Genomic DNA, 24,371 nt, shown 5'->3' with positions numbered 1-24,371 from the left:
ATGATTTATATGCATGCTATATGTATATGAGATAGATCTTTATGTATGATATATGTATATATGTGTGTGTGTGTTATATTATTACTTAAAGTTCCGTGTTTTCAGTATAAATATAACACTTATATCATGAATCCAGAAAATATTTATATATGATGTTGACTAATTTGAATTTTTTTCTAATTTTCTTACCTACAGTCAGTGAAATGTTTAATCAAATGGAATGGTGGGTTAGAAGTTATCATCTAATATGTTTAGCACTCAACGTTATACCTGGGAAACAATAAACCCTAAGTAAATGGAAACTACTATTACCTGTCATAAAAATGTATAAGACCAATATATATATATATATGTATATATGTATATATACATATATATATATTGTAGTTTTTATAACAAAATTCTTTCCATTATCATTAATATTAGCACTAAAGAAAATAAACTTTGAACTCAATATACAAATAAAATTGAATATGGTACTATGTAAACTATCTTCAGCATCTTCAAACATCAATGAAAAAATCATACACAGTGTAAGATAAAAGAGCTCATTTTACTCTCATTTCCTACGAATGCATTTGCTTTACAGTGGAAAGATATATAACATTACTGTTAAACTCAGTTAGGCATGTTTAGTCATGTTGGCAAATATTCTTGCTATGGATGAATGTATATTTTCACTGTGGATATATAGGAAGCAAGTCCCCATAATCACTTTGATGAACAAATAATCAAATACAGAATCAAATACACCACTAAAAAACAAAGAAATAAAGGAAGAAAGAAAGAAACCTCACTCTTTACAAAGAGGTATCAGTATTATCAGACAAAAATAACATGATTTATGTAAAATAAATATTCTGTAATCCTTTCCTATATATTGTGTAATTCAGGGTTTATGTCTTTTTACTTTGAGGTCCTAGTGTAATGTAGTACCTCGCAAGAATTTAAAAAAATAGATCTCCCTGGTGCATTTAAAAATAAATAACTATTTTTATCTTTTTAATGGTACTTAGATAAGTTTGCTGTCTCCTATTGATTTTTTCATCTATTTTTGAAAACAATTACTCTGGATAAAGTGCAGCTGCCCCTTTAATGGCCAGTGTTAGTGAACTAAGTAAAGTACAGATTATAAGACACACCAAAGGTAGCAAAGGCTCTTGTTTAAAAATAAATTTGTTAGCCTTGCAATCACACCCTAGAATTATAAGCATTCATGCATTGGGCCCTAAAAAACAAAATCTTACTCATTCAGAAAAGGAATTTTGTGACTTGTGTTGATACAAAAGAACCTTAATTCTTGGGGCTCCGTCAAGACTCAGTGGTTAAGAACACTTGTTGCTCTTGTATGTTTGGTTTCCAGCCCCAAATGGTGTTTCCCAACCACACATAATCCATCACTCTCTGTGACCTTCAAATGCATCAGACATACAAGTGGTACACATATATACAATACAGGAAAAACACTCACACATGTAAAAATATTAAAATGTAAATAATGATTTTAAGATAGGTGTGTATTATATTTCATGAACTTATATGTAAAGTCTAGAAAAATATTATGATGCAATAGCATAGAGAAATGAGTTTGTATTCATAAAATGCTTTTTCATCTGTCTTCTTCAAATATATTAAAGAACTACAATCTTTATTATCCTTAGGAATATGCTAGTAACTTATAATTTATTTAATATAGTTGTACATGGGGGTAGGCCTAGGTCCTATCCCAAAGGATATGATAGATTCTGATGACACCCTATGAAAGGCCTCACCATCCAGGGGAAGCAGAAAGGATATGTGATAGGTAGGGTTTTAGTTGGGGAGGGTGGTAGGGGAGGATGGGAGGGACAAGGGACCTGGGATTGTCATGTAAATCAATCTTGTTTCTAATTCAAATAAAAAAATCTGAAAAAATAATATAGTTGTAGAATGAAAATCAATATTGTAAATACATATGGTGGAGAATAAACAGGTGTTACATCAACAGATATGTTTGCATCCTGGTAGTTAATCATAAACAAATATTAAGAAGGAAATGGTATAGTTAAAAAGTTAGAAACTCATACAGGCAGTGTCATGGGATTGTGTGTCCACTTAATTCATTGAACCTTTGATCTTGGCATTTAAGAATGTGACAGTATCTGTTACATGGTCTTAAAGAAGTGATGAAGTTAAAATGGGTTAGGAAGTTTGATTTTATATCTATAATTCTTACTTTTAACTGAAGCTATATTAAATGGCAAACTAATTTCTTCTACAATGTACATTTCCAGTTAGCCTGAATGTCCACCCACCCACCACACCCAACAGATTATAGTTCAGATAGCATCATGATGGTTTGTATTTTTACCAGATCAATATACATTCTATATCTTCTTGTTCCTTTCACAGGTGTGATATATATAATTCAGTATTCCAAATCATCAATTACATCAACAATTTCTTTTTCTCTGTAGAAACAAGTTTTGTTGATTTTCTCCATTATGTAATACCAAATAGACATTTTTTAGGCATACCAAGTTCATGTTGATAATAAAGAGAATTGAAAGGGGATTCAGGCATTATAACTATTTTGATGATAAAACATTTATAATTTAATGTTATTAATTCCTTTTAAATTTCATCTGTAAAATAATTACTACTTTAATGATAATTTTCTGCAGGGATGCTGTTGAATTTCTATTTTGTAGTTACCAAAATTTTCCTCACAAATTCTTATATTTGCCCTCTTTGAGGATACTCAAGATTTAAAGACATAAGATATAACATAATAAACCTAGGGTTTCAGTTAGAAGGCCTGGGCAATCTATGGGACCTCTGGCAGTGGATCAGTATTTATCCCTAGCATATGAATGGACGTTGGGAGCCCATTCCACATAGAGGGATACTCTCTCAGCCTTAGATACACAGAGGAGGGCCTAGGCCCTGATCCAAATGATATGACAGACTTTGAAGATTCCACATGGAAGGCCTCACCCTCCCTGGGGAGAAGAAATGGGGTAGGATGGGGGTCAGTGGTGGGCAGCAGAGGAGGGAAGGGAGAGGGAACTTGGACTGACATGTAAAACAAGCTTTTTTCTAATTTAAATAAAAATAGTTTATAAAGATATAATAATAAACTGCCATAAGTTCATCTTTTGGTTTTCATATGAAACAAACAAACAAACAAAAAACCCCACAAGAATCTGATTTCAATGCTAGAACTGAAAAGAAAACAATTAACATAAAATGGATTTCTATCTTCAGTTTTCCTTTGTGGCTTCTATCAGACTTCGGTATATCAAAAGCTGAAACTGTAAATTATCATCCTAAATTTGTGAGGTCTCTGAGTGTGGGAATTTTGGTGTGTGGGCTGGAAACAAAATTTGAGGGCAATACAATTGGAGCAAGAGAAAGAAAGTTCTTTCGCATTTATGCAGGAAGTTGCTGTGTATATTGTAAATGTAATTTAGGGAATTTTCTTGCCTTCTTTGATTTCAAGAGAGCAATATAACCAAATATCCAGCATTATTTTACTGTCTACAAAGTAAATTTAGTTTGAAATAATGTCACTTTAAGCCAACTTACTATGCACAGTAAAATAAAATTAATTAAAATTATGTAAGAAATAACCCAAGTGGGCAGAACATGGCAGAGTAAAGTAGCTGTTCCATTTTTCCTGTGTTGTCTTCTCTAATCCAAATCTTTATGCAGCTTCTGTATCTCTGGGGATTGTGATTATACACACCAGTAATGTATATTTCTCTCATTTAAATTTTTATTTTTATTTTTGCTTTTTTGTTTATGTCTGTGTGCTTGCCTTTGCATGTAGATGCCATGTATGTGTGGGTGCACACTGGAACACGAAGAGGGCTTTGGGTCACACAAATGTGAGTGTGAACCACATGCAGTTCTTCACTATTGTACAAGAATATGAAGAAGCTTGAAAGTCTAGTACTTTTTCTAAGGAATTTATTTATTTATTTATTTATTTATTTATTTATTTATTTATGTATTTATTATGTATACAGTCTTCTGCCTGCATGCCAGCAGAGGGCACCAGATCTCATTCAAGGTGGTTATGAGCCACTATGTTGTTGCCGGGAATTGAACTCGGGACTTCTGGAAGAACAGTCAGTGCTCTTAAGTGCTGAGCCATCTCTCCAGCCCCAGAAAGTCTAGTACTTAATATTTGTTTTTGTAACTAAAAAACTATAGCAAAGGACATTAAATATAACAATAAATTGTTTTGAAGATAATGATGGATACTTTGCTTAATATTCCTGAAAAGCATCCATTCCCATGTGCCGTTGCAGATGCACTTGAGCCTAATGGATCTGTGGTACATTCCCTTCCTCCTTTGAACTCTTTCCGGTCTATACATAAAAAAAGCCATTGTCTTGACTCCCTAGCAGGTCAATGTTGCCATTACTCAGGAACAGCTTCTTAACTAAATTTAGTATTAGCTGGTGATAAGAGTATGCCAAGCCCAATAATAATTATGTGTCTTTATAAAATGTAATCATGGAAGTAAAATTAAAGCTATTGTTAAAAGTTAGAGCTTTGTATCATTGTAATGGTCTTAAATATTAAAATGGACATTTGATGAAATATAATGGACACTTATATGCTCCTCTCTGCTGCATTGCTATAGTCTACACCTTTAGGATGATTTTAGACCTGAAGCTAAACTTTTAAAGGAAAAAAATATTAAAACCAAGAATTGCACAACTGATAGTTTTACATTTTTTATTTTATTGAAAATAAAAGCCAATTTTAACATAGAGACTTTAACAAACCATGGGATATGAAAGAAATAGAACACAAGATCTATCACAGTCATTTGTAGCCAAAAATTGCAAACTTATTTTATAAGGATACATTTTAATCTCAGTGCTGAAATGACAAGTATTACTATTCTTAACTGATAATTGCTTATAGTTACAAGGTGCAATGTGATGTTTTGATATATGTTTGAGCAAATAATCATTTCTATCACAGGGCTTGTAGTAGACTACAGAATAGTGATTGCCAGATACTGAGTGTGGTGGTAGGAAGTGGGGAATGTAGATATTGTTCAAAAGGCTAAAAGCTTCAGCTAGGCAGTAATAATAATCTATACTTGTTTCTTGTACATCAGAGTGACTATAGTTAATAGTGTGTTACATACTTTACAGTTGTTAAAACAGTTGACTTTAAAATTGTCTTATGATTTTTCTTTAAAATTTTCAAGTAATATGAATAAGTTGAAGAAATGAGAATACTAAACAAATTAAAATACTTGTCAATTGACTGTTATTAGTATAGCTTTATGAAAATTACATCTGAATAATTTTATCAAATATATAAAAGGAAAAACAATACAGCTCAAAATTAAATATTGCTCTCCTTAATAGATGCCAGTTAGATAGTCTCGATAGAGTTTATTTTTAGAAGAAAATTTAATGACTACCTCTAAGAGAATAAAATTTTAATATTAATAATTTACAGAATCAATAAATTACCAAGTTGGCCATTAGTTTACTTATGTTAAAGAACATGATATTTCTCTGCCTGAGTATCAGTAAAATACATCAAAACTGGTTTTGATGATGTTATAAACATTTGATGATGTTATAAAAGGAACTAAAAATGAATAGAAATTTATTGAAAGCTCCATGTCACAATCCATCTTATGTTACATAAGCTTTGACTCAATTCACAGTTCTCCAAGCACTCACAACTATAAGTTGATATTCATTTATGCATTTATTTGATAATTTATTTGTGCGTATAGCATGTTCATGTAAGCACATATGCACATATGTGTGTGGAGGCCCATGGTTTGTCTTCTGGGACCACTTTCCACTTTTATTTTTTAAGATTTATTTTTAACGTTATTTATGTTTGTGTGATTCTCTGTGTGAGTGTGTGATACAGGTTTGCCCAAGGCTGTGAAGGCTAGAAGAGTGTGAGCCCATGGGAGGTATGTGCTGCCTGACTTGAGTGCTGGGAACCAAAGTAAGGTTCTTTGGAGAAACAGCCAGTAATCTCATCCACTGAGCTATTTTACCAGACTTTCTACCTTTATCTTTGAAGGCAGAGTCCCTCCATGAACCAACAGCTCATCAATGAGGCCATTGGTTGATCCATGAGCTCCAGGAATCTGCCTCGCTCTGCCTTTTTCCACCCATCATAAGTGGACTGGTTGACATGCCCAGCTTTTTCAGGGGATTTGACAGAGTAAACTAAGGCCTACATGTTTCCAGGGTGAGCACTTAAGTGACAGCCATTTCCTAGCCCAAGAGTTGATTTTTTTTTCTTTTTTAAGTGATCATTTCCAACAGTATGAAACACCTATTCTATCAACCTTAACGCAACATAGAATTAAATACTTGATATATATTCTTGGCTCTCATGTTTTTCCAGATAGCAAAAATGGTCATAACTTCCATAGTGTACTTACTTTCTTCCTTGTAAAGTCAACACTTATAATTCTGGAAATTATTTTAAGAGTTACTTTTATTATTTTTATTTATGTGTTTATGTCTGTGCCCTGCATGGGTATGTGCATGTGAATACATTTTCTACATATTCTTGTTAAAAGAAAATCCCAGTGATTAAAGAGGAAAAGTGCAATCCAACCACAGAAAGCTCCTAGTGTTCAGCTACTGGCATAGCAGTCTAAGGAACTGCAGGGATCTGTTAGTTGGTGAAGCTGGTGAAAAAACAGCAGCAACAACAGCAAACAAACAAAACAACACTACTGTGTGAAAAACAAACACTTTAAAGTCTGTGGAAATGGCCCAGGGACATCCCGCAAATGAAGAATCCTTTCTTAGCACTCTGCTAAATCTTTTAAGACTTGAAAGAGTCGGCAACATTTGAATTTGACTTTCCTCCCTAATCCATGAAATGGAAACAACATTCTGTAGTAGTCAGCCCAAAACACAGGTTTCCTTTTGAAGTCAGAGAGTTCCCCTTTTGGAAAATGTAGGATCCCTATTATGTCATTTATTAGCCTGGCTCCAGCTTTTTCTTATTGAATTTACACTGGGTATCTTTGTTTCTGATGAGGGCAGCTGGCTGTCTTGGCTCACTCATAGGACAGAGCATTGGTTTTACACATGCATGCCTTACTAAGAATATTATCCTATAATCAGACTTTTAGATCACAGGGAATCCCATTAGACCAGCCTTGATCGCATATCTCAATTGTCCATCCAAGGGGTAAGCAGAGGTGAAGGTCTAGAAAAGAGTTACTCAATGTGGCCACACTATAAAGGGAAGGGAAAATAAAAATAAAACAGAAAACACACTTCAGAATCTCAAAATTCATCTTCTAGGAGATATAGGAACTTTCGGGAATTAGGAAAAAGGGAAGAAAGGCAATAGTGAAAGATGACTGACTACATAGCCATGAAGGGATATTGAATATATAATTATCACCAAGACTAAATACTATAAAGAGATAGATAATAGTGGAAAGACTTGTTTTTCTCATGGTTCCATGGACTTCATTTCATCTAGCAAAACATAGCAATAATGTAAAGCTGCTGGGACAGGGTAGATATTCCAATAATATGAACCCAGAGACTTTATTCAGCAAGACGCCATCTTTTGTAGCTCTGCCACCTTCCAAGTTTATTCATATTTTCAGTCCATCACTGATTTGAACTATCCAGTGTGTCCTAGGTAGCATGATTTAATTGTCTCTGGAAGCACTTTCACAGACACTCGAATGTATATTTTATTAATCTTATATTTACTTCTCAGTCTAACAAATTGAAAATAAAGATTGAATATCACAGGAGTTTGCATAGTTAGCATAGCAGATAATTTTGGTTACACTGTGATCTGGTTGAACATACAGGATCATCTAGGACTTCCTAGAGATAAGAAAGCTTCTCTAGTTAGTTTCAGATTCTCTTCTCAACATATTTCTGCCTCAGACCTATCATTCCTGGTATCTGTGGTGATTATAGGGAAGTATAAATAGCTCATGGGAAGTCAGAAGGATAAAGAAAAATTCAGTTATAAGCAAGATAGAGTTAGTGAGTCAAAACTGTTTTAGATCAATGACCTGGATCATAAGGGAATCCAACAGAAAGAGATAAGGCAAAGAGACCTGAGACTACAGCCAACCACATTTACCCAGAGCTCAGCAATTGGGAGAAGGCATGTACTACCAACACAAGGCCATGGCTTAGAGGTTCTGTCTGAGGGAAAATGGTGGCCCTGGAGGGTAAAGTTGCAAATCCTTGCCTGGAAGAAAATGGCATAAACAGCTGATAGAAAAATTCTAGCCTAAGGGCCCATTTTAAAAAGGGGAAGTTATAATGAGAGTCAATTTAGAGATGATGGAGAGATTCATCAGGAACATGAACTGAACTGTGGGGTCAGCTGGTCTGCTGGAGAGAAGAAAAGGACAGCTGGGAAGAGCCTTCAGAGAGTCAAAATACATCAGAGGCTGGGATTATAGGCATGGGTCATCTAACCCAGTTATGAGGGACTAGGAAAGCACTCTACCAATTGACCTACATCTTAAAATACATCATAATTTCAGTGGGAAATTATCTCAAGGAAGAAGCCCAAATTAGAATAGATTAAACTGTAAGTAGTTTGTGCTATACCCAAGACGTCCTTGAAAACAGAAGAATCAGCTGTTAAAAGTGGAATTAAACAGCTGGTGAAATTTTTAGGGTTATAAAAAAGACCCAAACCTCTGTCATTCCAGAGAGATTCTCTGTCTACCCAGACAGTATTTTATGCACCCCACTCTGGGACAGCAAATGAATAACTTCAGTAAAATGAGCTTTTTAGTGACTAGATATGTCAGTTATAATATGTTCTAGCTGGACAATATAAAGTTTACCTATCTAAATTGCCCAGTTTCCAATAACAATTATAAAAGTTGAAAACATAAAAAATACTTGTCACCTGTTGTGACATGATCTATAAAGAAGATTTTAAGAAACCCACTAAAAACTACTAGAAGTGACAAGTTCAGCAGGGCTATGGAGTGATGACCAATATAAAGAAATCTATTATACTTGTCTACCCTTACAGTGAATATTAAAAAAAAGATAATAAACTATCCTATTTATACTCCCATTAAAAACAAAATACTGGGACTTAGGATGTAGGTCAATTGGTAGAGTGCTTTCCTAGTCCCTCATAGCTGGGTTAGATGACCCATGCCTATAATCCTAGCACTCTGTTAGTAAAAGCATGATCAGGATTTAAAGGTCATCTTCTCCAGCCTACTGTGTTCCAGGCCAGTGTGGATTACATGAGTCCCAGTCTTAAAACAACAATGAAAAACAAACAAACCCTTAATAATAAATTGATAAAGGAAATGCCAAATTATTTCTGGAACTACAAAACATTGTTGGAAGACATTAAAGATTAAGTGGCCAACAGTACACATTAATGGAAAAATGCTTGTATTATTAAAGTGGGAGCATCCCCAAAATTCTTCTGCAGGTATCATGCAACACCTACCAGAATGCTTCCTAACTCTTATAAAAATCTATGAGATAATCCTTAAGTGCATACGAAGTTACAAAGAATATCTAGAATATGTAGAAAAAGAACAAAATTAGAAAGCTTCCATATGTTAATTTAAAGCTTAATACAAAGCATCCATACCCAAGATAATATAAATAACATATAGACCACATAAAGATACCTAATTATAGAATACTGAATTAAACTCAGGCATCTGTAGTTAACTGATACTTGACAAAAGTGTCTGGACAACCCAACAGGGACCTAATTTTCAAAAACTTGTATTGAAACCTGTGTATATATCTACAAGCAAACAAAGAAATTAGAATTTTGTATCTTAGAATTGTACTCAAAATGAGCAAAAGCCTTGGATATGAGAAGTAAAAATATAAAAATATAAAATAAGATACAAGTAGAATTTTGAAATGAGTTTGTAGCTATGACTCCAAATGAACAAAGAACAAATTGAAATTAAAAGTTAATGAAAAATAAAAATTCCAGTGACTCAAAGGACAGGAAGAGACAACTCACAGCATAGGAGACAATGCTGACAATAACTATGTCTGATGAGACATTTGTGTCTATTTAAAAAAATAACTCTTAAAAATCAGTAGGAGAAAAAAATGGACAAGTATATAATTATTCCTCCAAAGAAAAATGCACATTAGCAGACTTCATACATTCAGTGTCGGAACACAGCATATGACCTACGGGTAAGCAAAACCCATGGTGTGATAATAGTTTATTAGAACTTGATTGTCTATAGCCAAAATTTCAAAAAATAACAAGGTTCCTAAAAGTCAAGATAAAGTGAAAACTTCCCTAATGCACTGCTCTTGTAAGTGAAAATGGTATTGAAGGGGCCCAACAGTTCCTCAAACGGTTAAGCAGAGAATTACCTCAGAGCTAGCCATTTATAACCAAGAGAAATTAAAGCACATGTTCATAATACTTGTAAATAAATACTTAGAGCAACGAAATTCATGTTAGCTAAAATAAAATAGGTGATATATTTAGGTGATAGACCCTTATTCAGGTATAAAAGTGAATAAAATTTCTGATATGTGAGACCACTTGAATTAATTTTAAAACTTTGTTACACAAGCAAAGCTTCAGACAAGATTAGGTTATGATTCCAAGTTACACAAGTTTCCTCATATTTCTGAATCCACAAAGATATAAAATAGTTAAGTATTTGCTTGGGGATGAGCCAAGGGGAAAGAAAATAGATAAGCTAGGGAATGATAAAAGGTGTGACATTTGTTACTGCAGTAATTAATTATTCTGAAATTGAAAGTAGGAATGGCTACCCATAACTAGATATACTTAACATGATTGATAAGTACTGTTTAAGTGGGTATATTTATGGCAGGTTAATTATATTTTAGAAATGATGCTGTATAAAACAATAAAGACTCCTTCCTATATCCATGCATTCAGGTGATAGGAGATTTACTCAAAATTTGATTCATAAGTTCACCAATAGGAGAGAAACCAATACTCTTTGACAATAGTGAGCATTTAAGCCACAGTTCTTTTTTTTGAAAACTATGCATTTGATATTAGAAAACAATTGGTGTGCTTGTCCCTAGGGAAGAGTGTTTCTCCCACTCTGTTGTTTCCTATAGTTCTTTATGTAGGGTTGAGACCACATGAGCTTTTCACCATCTGTATTCGTGTTACTACCTCTATTAGGGTAGCCTCTGATTAGGTAATATTTACCTAATATTGGTGTAGCTGATGATATTTCTAGGAATCACAGTTTCATAGCACACTTCCTGTTTCTCCAACTCTTACAGTCTTTCTACTCTTCCACAGTGATCCCCAAGTCTTAGGTCCAAGAATTGTACTGTAGATGTTGCAGGAGAAAGAATCTTATTTTCACGTTAAAAATTACATAGATATATTGAAATGTGTCATGGTAATCCATAAATAAGTACAATTTTTGTGCTTCGATTTCAGAAATAGATTTAAAACTCTCGTATTTTATTCTCATGGTTTGCAACCTTAAACTATTAACACATAGTAAAGCAAATTACATACTGATAAAATTCTACTTTGACATAAAGGTTAAATATTATGGATATTTTCAAAGACACATACTAATAAATGTGAATTGTTGTGGTGCAGAGAACACTATATCATTATAAATAAAAACATCACTACTGTGTTACTAGCAATTGCTATTCTTAGAAAATATAAGCCCAGGGTTCTTGATAATCCAGTTTTTATAGAAAGGTTAGAGTGCTTTTTATTTCTAGGGGCTCCAATACTCAAAAACAATTATAGTCTTTATGATCACAAAGCAGAATAGTGGTGGGTATTCTCTTTACAAAGCAGTAAAGAGAAGGCTGAAAGATAATCTCTATCAACTTGTAGTGGTATAAAGCCAGCACATTAACTCTTAAAAAGTAAAACTGATGAATATTTCAGTTACAGATGTTTTCATTCTTATTAAGAATTACCTTAGCCCACTCCTTGTAGAGGGATACTCTCTCAGCCTAGACACACGAGGGAGGGGGCCACCTTGCTCCAAATGATGTGACAGACTTTGATGATCCCCCATTGAATGCCTCACCCTCCCTGGGCAGAAAGCGGTCTGTGGGGGGCATGGGAGGATGGGAGGGAGAGGGATCTGGGATTGATATGTAAAATAAGATTTTTTTTTCTAATTCAAATAAAAAATAATTACCTTGTTAAGTTTTAATAGATTTCAGATAAGAAGAGAAGTAAAATCAACCTGCTAAGCCTCCCACTTCAGGGAACAGGCGACATGTTCAGTACTCCTCCCTCATCCCAAGCCACTTTTCTTTTGGCGCTTAGCTTGATATTCTGCCTAAGACCACACATTTTTATGTCCACTTTATCTGAATCTTCCAGATAAGAATAGAACTAAAACTATTACACTGATCATGAAAATAAAAATTAATCAAATCAAATACTTAATGGTGATAAGAGCATTTCTGAAGCATTTGGTTCAAACTGAGAACACAGCACACATCCATAATTTGACAAAGTGCATATAAATAAATCATTTCTGGCTTTAATAGAAAATACATTCTGGTTCCAAGGCACACTTTATAAACTGTCCATCTTCCTTCTTGATAATTGTTACTTAGTTTTTTTTTCTCTTAACAATAAATCAAACTGAAAACAAAAACCTCTCATATCACCTAAGATTTTTTTCTTTTGTTCATCCAGCCAATATGATATTATTTCCAAAGACCTATGTAATAAAGTTTAGGATATTCGGTAATATTTCTTCATTATACCACTCATATTCCCTGGATTTGCTGTATGATAAACCCTTACTGGCTATGAATCACTATAAATATGAAATGTAGTATCAAGATGGGAAAAGTAACTGACAGATTGTAATGGCTAAGAGACATTCTCCAGCCCCTACCCAGGGTTTCAAAGATGAATACTTCTCAGGAGCAGAGGAAGGGGTAAAGATTTCTGTAGTAACTTCACACACAATCTGAGGGTCATTCTTTTTATTTCCTGTGCGCTTTATTGTTATCTTTCTACTCTAATAATCTTGTTCTACTTCTAACTTATCTATGCATCTATTTCTCTAGTCTCTCTTGTTCTGCTATTGTTCTGCTGTGTTGCAAAAGTTTCCAACTAGTATACATTTACAATCAGCAATTCTCCAGCTCTAACTAGGTGCAGGCTGGAGTTTTTCAGAGTCATAGAAAGAGATAAAAGTTTTACACACAGCAGTAACTGTCAGTCTTTATGACTCAAGATGGGAGTGATTAAGCTTCCAAGAACTTCTAAAGGAAAAAAGGAGGGTTGAGAGAGAGAGAGAGAGAGAGAGAGAGAGAGAGAGAGAGAGAGAGAGACTAAAAGGAAAATATGCATGCTTAGCTATTTTCTTTTTTAATTAATATATCAATCTCAGTTCCCTAATCTTCCCATTCTCCCATACCCCCCACCAATCCCCATCCCATCCCTCTTCTGCTCCATCAAAAAGGTGAAACCTTCCATGGGGATCATCAAAGTCTGTCACATCATTTGGGGACAGGGCCTAGGCCCTCCCCTGTGTGTCTAGGTTGAGAGAGTATCCCTCTATGGGGAATGGGCTCCTAATGTCCCTTCTCATACTAGGTATAAATGTTGTTCCATTACCAGGGGCCCTATAGACTGCCCAAGCCTCCTAACTGACAGCTGCATGCATGGGTGGGGGAGGGGAGCTGGTTTTGTCCTATGCTGACTTCTAAGCTGTCATTCTGGGGGCCATGAGCTCCCCCTTGTTCAGGCCAGCTGTTTCTGTGGGTTTCACCATCCTGGTTTTGATTCCTTTGCTCATCACTCCTCCCTCTCTGCAACTGGATTCCAGAGTTCAGCTCATTGTTTAGCTGTGGGTGTCTGCTTCTGCTTCCATCAATTACTGGATAAAGACACTAGGATGGCATATAAGGTAGACATCAATCTCATTATAGGGGAATGGCATTTAAGATAGCCTCCCCTATTGCTTAGATTCTTAGTTGGAGTCATCCTAGTATATCTCTGGACATTTCTCCAGTGACAGATTTCTCTTTAAACTTAACTATTTTCTTAAATGTGACTAGGTAAATAAGCTAAAGCTTAATGCAGGGTTCGTTGGAACAATACTACCCTGTCTACTGGCAGAGTGAATCTCGGACAATATTGTTTTGTATCTCTCTAAGAGCTATGGTTCAACAACTTTAGACATGCCATAATTCTTGTCCTTGAGCATCTGTGAATGTCTCAATCGAGGTCTCTTTGTCTAGACACTAAGACTGAATTACTGTGTGCCAAGGAAGATAACTGCAGTGAAGCAGACGTCTAAGTTTATGCAAAGACCTGGTTGCAAGAGAAAGGGAATTAACTGTGATTACTTTCTTGCCAAAATCACATATTGCTGGAGGGAGTCTTTCAGTGTATCAATGCATAGGGGAAAATGGGCCCAGTGAATGATTAACACTCTGTAGTGCTGTGGAAAGAATCCCCAAGCTGTAATGTGAGGGAAAGAGCTCTTCACACAAGAAGTCTGCAATGGGGACAGCTAAATACATTCAGAAGGCAGCATTCCTTATCGTCTTGCAGATAAGGTTAATGATATGTGCATCTCTGGTGACAATATTCCTCATGGCCTTGCTAAATGAGGTCTGTATCTCCATGAGATAAGCATCTCTGATGGGTAGATACCTCAAGTATGTGCTGACCTCTCACTGCATAAATCTGTGGTCTCTGAACAAGGGGGAGCATATGGACGCCAGACTGATGTCTGGCAGGCCAGCATGGGACTGACCCAGGCCCCTGAACATGGATGCCAATGAGGAGGCCTCAGCACTCCATGGGGCCCCTGGTAGTGGATCAGTATTTACCCTTGGCATAAGAAGGGACTTTGGGAGCCCATCCTACATGGAGGGATGCTCTCTCAGTGTGGATACATGGGGGAGGGCCTAGGCACTGCCCAAGATGATATGACTAACTTTGGGGAACCCCCATGGAGGACCTTACCCTCCCTGGGGTGCAGAGGGGGGATGAGGTAGGGGGCTTGTGGAGGGTTGGTGGAGGGGAGGGAGAGGGAGAGGGAGAAGGGATTGACATGTGTAGCAGCCTTGTTTCTAATTTGAACTAATAAAAAACAATCTCTTGGAAAAAATAAATTAATCTGTGGTCTGTAGCAACAAATGGTACATATATACAATGTTAGAGTTCTAAGATTAACAACTAGAAAATAAAAGACAATGCAACAGAAAAAGATGAAAGTGCTTCTGAAAGAAGAAGCCTCTCTTTCACATGGTGTGATGATGATGATGATGATGATGATAATCACAATCATCATCATCATCATCATGAGAATAAGATTGAGCAGATTATCCCTAAAAAGGAAAAAGTAGAAGAGCTTCAGAAATCCATAAAGCTTTTCATAGAAACCTGAAAGCTGTGATAGGAAAACACAGACCTGTGGACTTTGATCCAAGAAGGACATAACCCAATTTAGAGGCTTCCAAGCCATGGTAGGAGTCCTCCAAAAGGGAATCTGGGAGCTTCTGACGAAAAGGGACTGGCAACCTAACAAGGCTCAGAATCTTCCACATGAGTGTTTGAGACAAGAATGTCCCGGAATAACAACAGTGGAGAGCAATGCTGCTATGTTACCCACTGAATCAAAGGTTCCTGGATAGAAATGATTTCAAGAGCCCATTTTTTAAAACTATGCTACCACATGATAATAGACTTCAATTACATTGGTACCCAAGCCACACAAAGGTATAACTAACAAAGAGAAATACAAACCAGTATCCCTCGTGAACTTTGATGCTAAAATACTGGAAAATCGAATCCAAGAACACATCAGAGAAATCATCCATCCCACTCAAGTAGGCTTCATCCCAGGGATGCAAGGATGGTTCAACATACAAAAATCCATCAATGTAATCCACCATATAAACAAACTGAGAAAGAAAAAATCACATGATCATTTCACTAGATGCTGAAAAGGCCTTTGACAAAATCCCAAACCCCTTCATGATAAAGGTCTTGGAGAGATGAGGAATAACAGGGACAAACATAAACATAATAAAAGCAATATACAGCAAGCCAACAGCCAACAGCCAACATCAAACTAAATGGAGAGAAGCTCAATGTGATTCCTCTAAAATCAGAAGCAAGACAAGGCTGTTCACTCTCTCCGTACCTCTTCAATATTGTACTTGAAGTTCTAGCTAGAGCAATAAGACAACAAAAGAAGACCTAAGGGATATAAATTGGAAAAGAAGTCAAACTTTCACTATTTGCAGATGATATGATAATTTATACAAGTGACCCAAAAAAACTCTACCAGGGAACTCCTAAGGCTGATAAACACCTTCAGCAAAGTGGCAGGATACAAGATTAAATGAAAAATATCAGTAGCCCTACTATATACAGATGATAAATGGGCTGAGAAAGAAATCAGAGAAACATCACCCATAACAATTGACACAGACATCATAGAATACGTTGGGGTAATGTTATGATAAATCTTTCCACCAAAAGCCACCTGAGCCCTACCACCATGCGGGCAGTCTCTGCCAGCGGCCTACCCGAGTTAGGCCCAAATGTATACACAGAAACTTGTATTAGGTTCATAGCTGCTTGGCCAATGACTAGGACTTCTCATCTGCTAACTCAGTCTTAACTATCATAAACGTATATATTTTATAAGACTTATCTTATCGGACACCTTATTAGCGTCCCTCCTTGCTGGTGGATCACATCGTGCTGCTGGAGCAGGAGTGGAGAGGAAAAAGGGGGCCCTTCCTGTTTCTCCTTCGCTTAAATATGAGTCTGCTTGCTATGTCACTTCCTGCCTGGATCAGCACTTCTCTACTACATTTCCCAGAGTCCTCTTTGACTCCTAGTCCCGTCTACTTGCTGTCTCATTGGCCAAACAGTATTTTATTTAACAATCAGTGAGATAAACATACACAGTACATTCCCCATCAGGGTAATGCTAACCAAACAAGTGAAAGACCTGTATAGAAAGAACTTTGAATCTTTAAAGAAAGAAATTAAAGAAGATACCAGAAAATGGAAAGCTCTCCCATGCTCTTGGATAGGTAGGATCAATATAATAAAAATGGCAATCCTGCTAAAAGCAAACCAGATTCAATGCAATCCCCATCAAAATTCCAGCACAATTCTTCACAGATCTTGAAAGAACAATTCTTAACTTTAAATGGAAAAACAAAAGACCCAGGATAGCCATAAAAACCTTGTACAATAAAGGAACTTCCAGAGACGTCACCATCCTTGACTTCAAGCTCTATTATAGATCTATAGTACTGATACAATAGCTTGGTATTGGCACAAAAATAGACTGGTAGACCAATGGAATGGAACTGAAATCTCTGATATGGACCCACACACCTACAAATACCTGATTTTTGACAAAGAAGCTAAAATAATACAATGGAAAAAAGAAAGTATTTTCAACAAATGATGTTGGCATAACTGGATGCTGGTGTGTAGAAGACTGAAGGTAGATCCATATCTATTGCCATGCACAAAACTTAAGTCCAAATGGATCAAAGACCTCAGCATAAATCCAGCCACATTGAGCTCTTAGAAGAGAAAGTAGGTGTTACCCTGGAAAAAATTGGTACAGGAGACTGCTTCCTGGACCTAACACCAGTAGCACAGATACTGAGATTGAAAATTAATAAATAGGACCTCCTGAAACTGAGAAGCTTCTGTAAGGCAAAGGACACAATGAACAAGACAACACAGCAGCCTAAAAAATGTGAAAAGATCTTCATCAACCCCACATCTAACAGAGGGCTGATTTCCAAAATATATGAAGAACCCACGAAGCTAGTCACCAAAACACCAAATAATCCATAAAAATGGGGTACATAACTAAATATAAAGTTCTCAATAGAGGAATCTAAAATGGCTGAAAGACACATAAGAAAGTATTCATCATCCTTACTCATCAGGGAAATGCAAATCAAGCAACTCTTCTTAGATACCATTTTACTCCTGTCAGAATGGCTAAAATCAAAAACACCAATGACAGTTTATTCTGGAGACGATGTGGAGAAAGGGTAATACTCCTCAACTACTGGTGGGAATGCCAACTTGCACAGCCACTTTGGAAATCAGTGTGGTGATTCCTCAGGATATTGGGGATCAATCTACCACAAGATCCAGCAATTCCACTCTTAGGCATATATCCAAAAGATGTGCATTCATACATCAAAGATGTCTGTTCAACTACGTTAATAGCAGCATTATTTGTAATAGCCAGAATGTGGAAGCAAACTGAAGAATGGATGGAGAAAATGTGGTAAATTTACATAATAGAGTACTGCTCAGTGGAAAGAAAACAATGGAATCTTGAAATGTGCAGACAAATGGATGGCACTAGAAGAAATCATCCTGAGTTAGGTTACCCAGTCACAAAAAGAGAAACATGGTGGTATGTACTCACTCATATATGGGTTCGAGACATAAAAGATTATTAACCTCCATTGCACACCACCAGAGAAGCTAGGAAACAAGGAGGACCCTAAGAGAGACATACATGGTCCCCCAGAGAGGGGGAAAGAAACACGATCTCCTGAGGTAATTGGGAGCATGGGGTGGAAAGAGGGACTTAGGAGAAAGAGAAGGGGAGAAGAGGAGGGGTCTGGAGGACATGAGAGAGCAAGAAGATAGAGTCAGGGGAAGAATGTAGGAGAGCAATATAAGAGATACCATAATAGAGGAATCCATAATAGCTTTAAAGAGAAATTTGGCACTAGGGAAATGTCCAGAGATCTACAAGGTTGACCCCAACTAACAATCTAAGCAATAGTCGAGAGTCTGCCATTAATGCCCTTCTCTGATAATGAGATTGATGACTACCTTATATGCCATCCTAGAGCCTTTATCCAGTAGCAGATCAAAGCAGAAGCAGACACCCAGAGATAAACACTGAGCTGAGCTCTGGAATCCAGTTGCAGAGAGGAAGGAGTGATGAGCAAATGCTCCCAAAGAGGGCCCCGGTGCTGCAGAAGTCTTCAAGCGTGTTTGTTGGGCACATTTCTCTGCGGAAGATCAGGACTACCTGGAAGGACTGCTGACCAAGCCTATTGTGAAGAAGTACTGCCAGGACATTATTAAAGGGGCCATCCTGCAGCTGTGTTTTGGTAATCGGTTGTACAAGTCAGTGGTGGTCAAGCCAAACAGCAGCCACAGCGCCAGCGGCAATAGCAGCAGCAGCAGCTCTGATGTAAATGTAGCAGAAAATCCACCCTAAAGGTTGGGTATGTGTGCCAAAGAGATGGTCATCTTCTTCGGAGACCCTAGCGATCCTTTTCTCTGCTATGAGATATTTACACAATGCTAGGAGATATTTACACAATGCCATCTCCTTTGACCAGCTTGGCAAACACTAAGACCATTACCTCCTCAGCTGTCTGTGTCTCTCCAGAACAAGACATCTATCTCGCTGCCCAGGCCAGGAAAGACCTATGGGTGTATAAACCAGCACCAAATAGTTGGCATCAACTGGCAGTCCACCTGCTGTGTAGGGAGGGCATGGATGTGGCATATCTGAACGGGTACATTTACATTCTGGGTGGGCGAGACCCCATTACTAGAGTTAAATTGAAGGAAGTGGAATGCTACAGTGTTCAGAGGAACCAGTGGGCATTAGTGGCTCCTGTACCCCATTCCTTTTATTCCTTTGAACTGATAGTTGTTCAGAACTATCTTTACGCTGTCAACAGCAAGCTCATGCTCTGCTATGATCCTAGCCATAATATGTGGCTGAATTGTGCATCTCTTAAATGAAGTGATTTCCAAGAAGCCTATGTCTTCAAAGACAAAATCTATTGTATTTGTGATATCCCAGTCTTGAAGGTCTATAATCCAGCCAGTGGAGAGTGGAGGCGGATTATATTCCCCTGGACTCAGAAACCCACAACTACCAGATCGTCAATCATGACCAAAAGTTGCTGCTCATCACTTGTACAACCGAATATGATGCTAGGGAAGATCAATGGATTAATATAGGTACCATGTTGGGCCTTTTGCAATTTGACTCTGGCTTTATTTGTGTGTGTGCTTGAGTTTATCCTTCCTGTCTTGAACCTGGTCAGAGTTTCATCACCGAGGAAGATAATGCAAGGAATGGGACTTAGATGGATTCAGTGAACTGGATGGAGTCAGGAAGTTCAAGTTCATGTTCTGACAATTAAGTCTGAGTTCAGGTTGCACCTCAGTGAAATGCAGCAGATCAGCAGGGTTCTTTGTAAATATTTTGAGACAGTAAGATGTTTCTGCTGTATGGAATGTATCTTAAAATGATACCCCTTTTCCTGAAAAAGACAAAGTTGATTAGGACAGGAGATTTGGTTTAGAAAGGGTAGCAATTTGAAATATTAATATTTCAATATACAAAATTTATAGTTTTGACCTCAAATCAACTCATTTCAATAATTTACTGTGCTAAAAGTCCATGATTAAAATATGTGTAGTGAACCATTTAGTGGATTTTGTTGTTGCTGTTATTTATGTATGTTTATATTTGTATGTTTATATTTTGATTTTGCTAATTTAGTTAAATTTTGCCTAGTGCAACAAGATCTTAACTTTGTAATTTGTTACTACCAAAACTAGTCTGAGAAATGTTGGATTTTGAAGGTGTTAACATTTTCCTTCAGAATAATGAAAGGTTGTTTTTAAGTAAATTTTAGTATCCTCAGTTATAGTTTGTTAAAATTTAGTGTGCTCTCCTTTCTGCAATGAAGGAAATGTTATTAAGATTACTAAATAGTGATTTCATGTTGATGTGTTCAGTGGGCTTACATAGTCACAGAAAATTTTAAAAATCAGGATTGCACTGTTTTCACAGAATTTCAGTTTTTACTTTAAAATTTAAGAATATGTATTGCTAAATATGTCCTGTTTCTTACCTTAAAATGAAAAAATCAAAACATTCTAGTGTCAAAAATTTAAGCACCCTTCTAAACCAAAAAATGAAAAAGGTAACTTGCTTTATAAAGTCATAGTTTTGATCTGTATATGTTAAATGCTTTGTTGACTCCGGAGGAACAACTCTTTTCTTCACTGGACATGATTATATAATGTAAATTTTTCTTCACTAGTCATGCACTGTCTTAAAAAGTTTGTTTGCTTTCCTAAAATATTTTGGCCATATAGTTTTAGTATTCATCTTAGAGGTTTATCAGCAGAAAGTGATTTATTCTTTAATGTTTGTGAAGTAATATTGGTTTTGAAAATATGTATAAGCTAAAGGCAGTATTTTATGAGACCAGTAGTTATAGTGTTCATCAACTCAAGTTAAGTGCCAGCAAACAACTTTAAAACTTCAAGCTATGTATAGAATTGTTTTGTGTAGTATTGAAATATTGTCCATTTTCCAAGTTACTGTAAATGTTCTTTATTTTCAGCTTGAAGATATTTTTGTATTAAAAAGTTGAGAGTTAAGGAACTTAAGTAGATGGTGGGTGGCATTTGGGGCCATCAGTTAAAGTGTGTTTCTTCAATTTTCCCCTAAACAATGGTGTACATAGCCATTTTACTATGGTGTCTGTATCTAGTTTGTATTTCTCTGTGAGTTATACTCTTTCGGTTTCAATTAGCATATTGAAATTACCATATTTCTGGAAAGTCCAGAAATAGTAAGCTACATGAAACTGGCATTTTGTTACATTATAGTTGCTTACCTTTTGAAGGTTTATTAAAACATATGGCTGTCATAATACATATACATGACAAATGGTATATATATACACATGTTTTATGCTATATAAAGTTTTCTATACTCTTAAAATTAATCTTCTGAATCTTTATTCAATAACTTTCATATTCCTCTCTATTCTCTAGTGATGAAATGCTAACTTTTTTTACACTCTGGTAGAGGACAGAAGAATATGGTCCAGGATGGGAAAGTGATTTTTTGAAAGAAAAACAATAAAAAATAAAATGAGAAAAGCAAAACAATGCCACAGATAATGTATTCATCATTTTGACTGGCTGTGTGAAGAAGCTGTTAAACACTCAGCTCAACAGTATTTCTGTTGAAGTGAGTTTGCTGACTCTTCTAAAGCATACTCAGACTTTAGTAGTCAGTCAGGTCTAAGTCTAAATTCTGTTTCATCTGTAACATGAATGTTATAAGAACTGCTCTTAGAAAGCCATTTTTCCCTGTGTGGGGCAAACTTTTTCTTCCCCAGTAATTTCTGTTGCTAGTTCTGTTTGTTAGGTAGAAACTTGGTCATGCTTATCTCAACCAAATCATTCATCTGCACAGTTAAGATCTGCAATTGATGTATAAAAGGCAGATTCTCTAATTCGTCATTCTCATCTCTTGAGTTAAAGCTTCGACTAAATATTAGTAGTATCTTGGCTTACAGTCACATTTTCTTGAGAAGGATTTTGATTTTGTGAAACATTTGTGATTTAGGGAATAGATGCTATTATTTTATAGATACATGATTTGTATGTTGTTAGTTACAAATAAAGCTGGTTTTAAACCACAAGAAAAGAATGGACTTTGGGAGCCTATTCCACATAGAGGGATACTCTCTCAGCCTAGACACATGAGTGAGGGCCTAGGTCCTGACCCAAATGATATGGCAGACTTTGAAGATCCGCCATGGAAGGCCTCACCCTCCCTGGGGAGCAGAAAGGGAATGGGATAGGGGGGTCGGTTGGGTGCAGGAGAGGAGGGGAAGGAGGGGTAACTGGGATTGACATGTAAACAAGATTGTTTCTAATTTAAATTTAAAAAGGAAAAACATTAAAAATAAATGAAATGTAATGATCAATACATGCTTGAAAATATCGTCAGCATCCATACCTATCCAGAAAATACAAATTAAATTGACTATAACATTCAGACAGAATGTCTAGGATGCAAACAACTACCACAGTTCTGTAAAGAATGAGGGAACAGAGCTACCTATATATACTTTTAGTGGGGATGTAAATGGGCACAGCCATTATGGAAATAATTTTTTTCAAAACACTGACAGTAGAACTATTTTGTGTCCCAGGTATGTCAGTCCTGCACTTAAACACAACAGACCACAGAGATATTTGCACATCTATGCTTGTTGATAACAGTATTGACAATAGCTACAAACTGTAATCATTGAGTAAGTCTAGCAAGAGATGAATGGATCAAGAACATTCTCTTATCCTCAAAGGAAGTTGATTCAACTGTAAAGTATAATGGAACCATAACACATGCAAGAAAATAGACTAAAAGGACAAATATTTAATGTTTTCTCTAATATGTGGGAGCTATATCTAATTATATTGATGACAAGAACATAGTACTAGGGAGATGTTTGAGAAGTGAAGGACTGGTGAGAGACAGTTGGTGGTGAGAAGGGAATGGGGTTGAATAATGTCAGAGAACATTATCTATGCATATGAAAATCCCATAGTAAAACCCATGGGTTTTCTGCTGTTTTTATATGCTAACAAAAATATTTGAATCATACAAAATTTGTAATCTCTTTTGGAAGGCAATAAAATTAATGAGATAGGCTTAAAAAGTCTCTGAGTGAATAAATGTCAGGCCAAAAAGAGACCAGCATGTTTGAAATATTACCTTAATTATGTCAAGGCCAGGTGAAATAATCTCTCAGTTTCCACAAATTTAGGAATATTATTTGTGTTTGCATTAATGAGTAGAAGAGGGTAAACATAGGTTCTCCCCATTGCTATGTCACTATGTAAGGTTGGCTGCAGAAGTTCAACTATGAAGTTGACACATAATGGATCAACATTTTTTGTAAGATCCCCAATCTAGAGCAGATTTCCTGAGAGAAACAAATCTAAAATAGAATGGAAAAGTCATAGGGAGTAGGCAGGGTGTATGCTCAAGGCTGTCAGGTGTGTGTGTGTTGGGAGGTGGGGGCGGGTATTGCAAATTCACAAAAATTTCCATGGCTTATCTACACATCAACTAGAGGTTCAAGACTGACAATTCGGCCTCTGAGGAAGGCTGGATCATTTACAGAGATAGGTATATTAGAAGGCCTCTTCCAAAGCTCATGAGACAGACACTACATTAATTTTGTCCTGTGTACTGCTGACAGAGAAAATGCTGTGCTATTCTGAAACTCCTCTGGCAGCTTCCCAAGAATAGATACAAGTTCTGAAAATGGATATTGCTATTATCCATTTTTTGAGTTGTACTTTTCACCATAACAGCAATTAAAGGAGGAGACACGTTCTGAACAAATTATCTCTCACAATGTGTTTTTTTTATTTTAGAAACAATGTTATTTTACATATCAATTTCAGTTCCCTCTCCCTCCCATCCTTCCATGATCCCCACTGAACCCCATCCTACCCCCCATCCTACCCCATTCTACCAACTCTTTAAACTATTTCTGTGACCCAATACACTATGCATC

General features: G+C 36.3%; 1 protein-coding gene and 1 pseudogene across 1 annotated transcript in view; both read left to right on the top strand.

Moving 5' to 3' along the window:
- Positions 1 to 24,371, top strand: part of Pclo (piccolo presynaptic cytomatrix protein) — a 347,243-nt gene that overhangs the window by 98,032 nt on the left and 224,840 nt on the right. The gene's annotated exons all lie outside the window — the stretch shown is intronic.
- LOC100769915 lies at positions 18,956 to 20,201 on the top strand (annotated as a pseudogene).

Source organism: Cricetulus griseus (assembly GCF_003668045.3).
Source record: "Cricetulus griseus strain 17A/GY chromosome 1 unlocalized genomic scaffold, alternate assembly CriGri-PICRH-1.0 chr1_0, whole genome shotgun sequence".
Classification (NCBI taxonomy): domain Eukaryota; kingdom Metazoa; phylum Chordata; class Mammalia; order Rodentia; family Cricetidae; genus Cricetulus; species Cricetulus griseus.
Note: the sequence above shows the minus strand (reverse complement) of the source record. Positions and strands in the feature narration are given on the sequence as shown.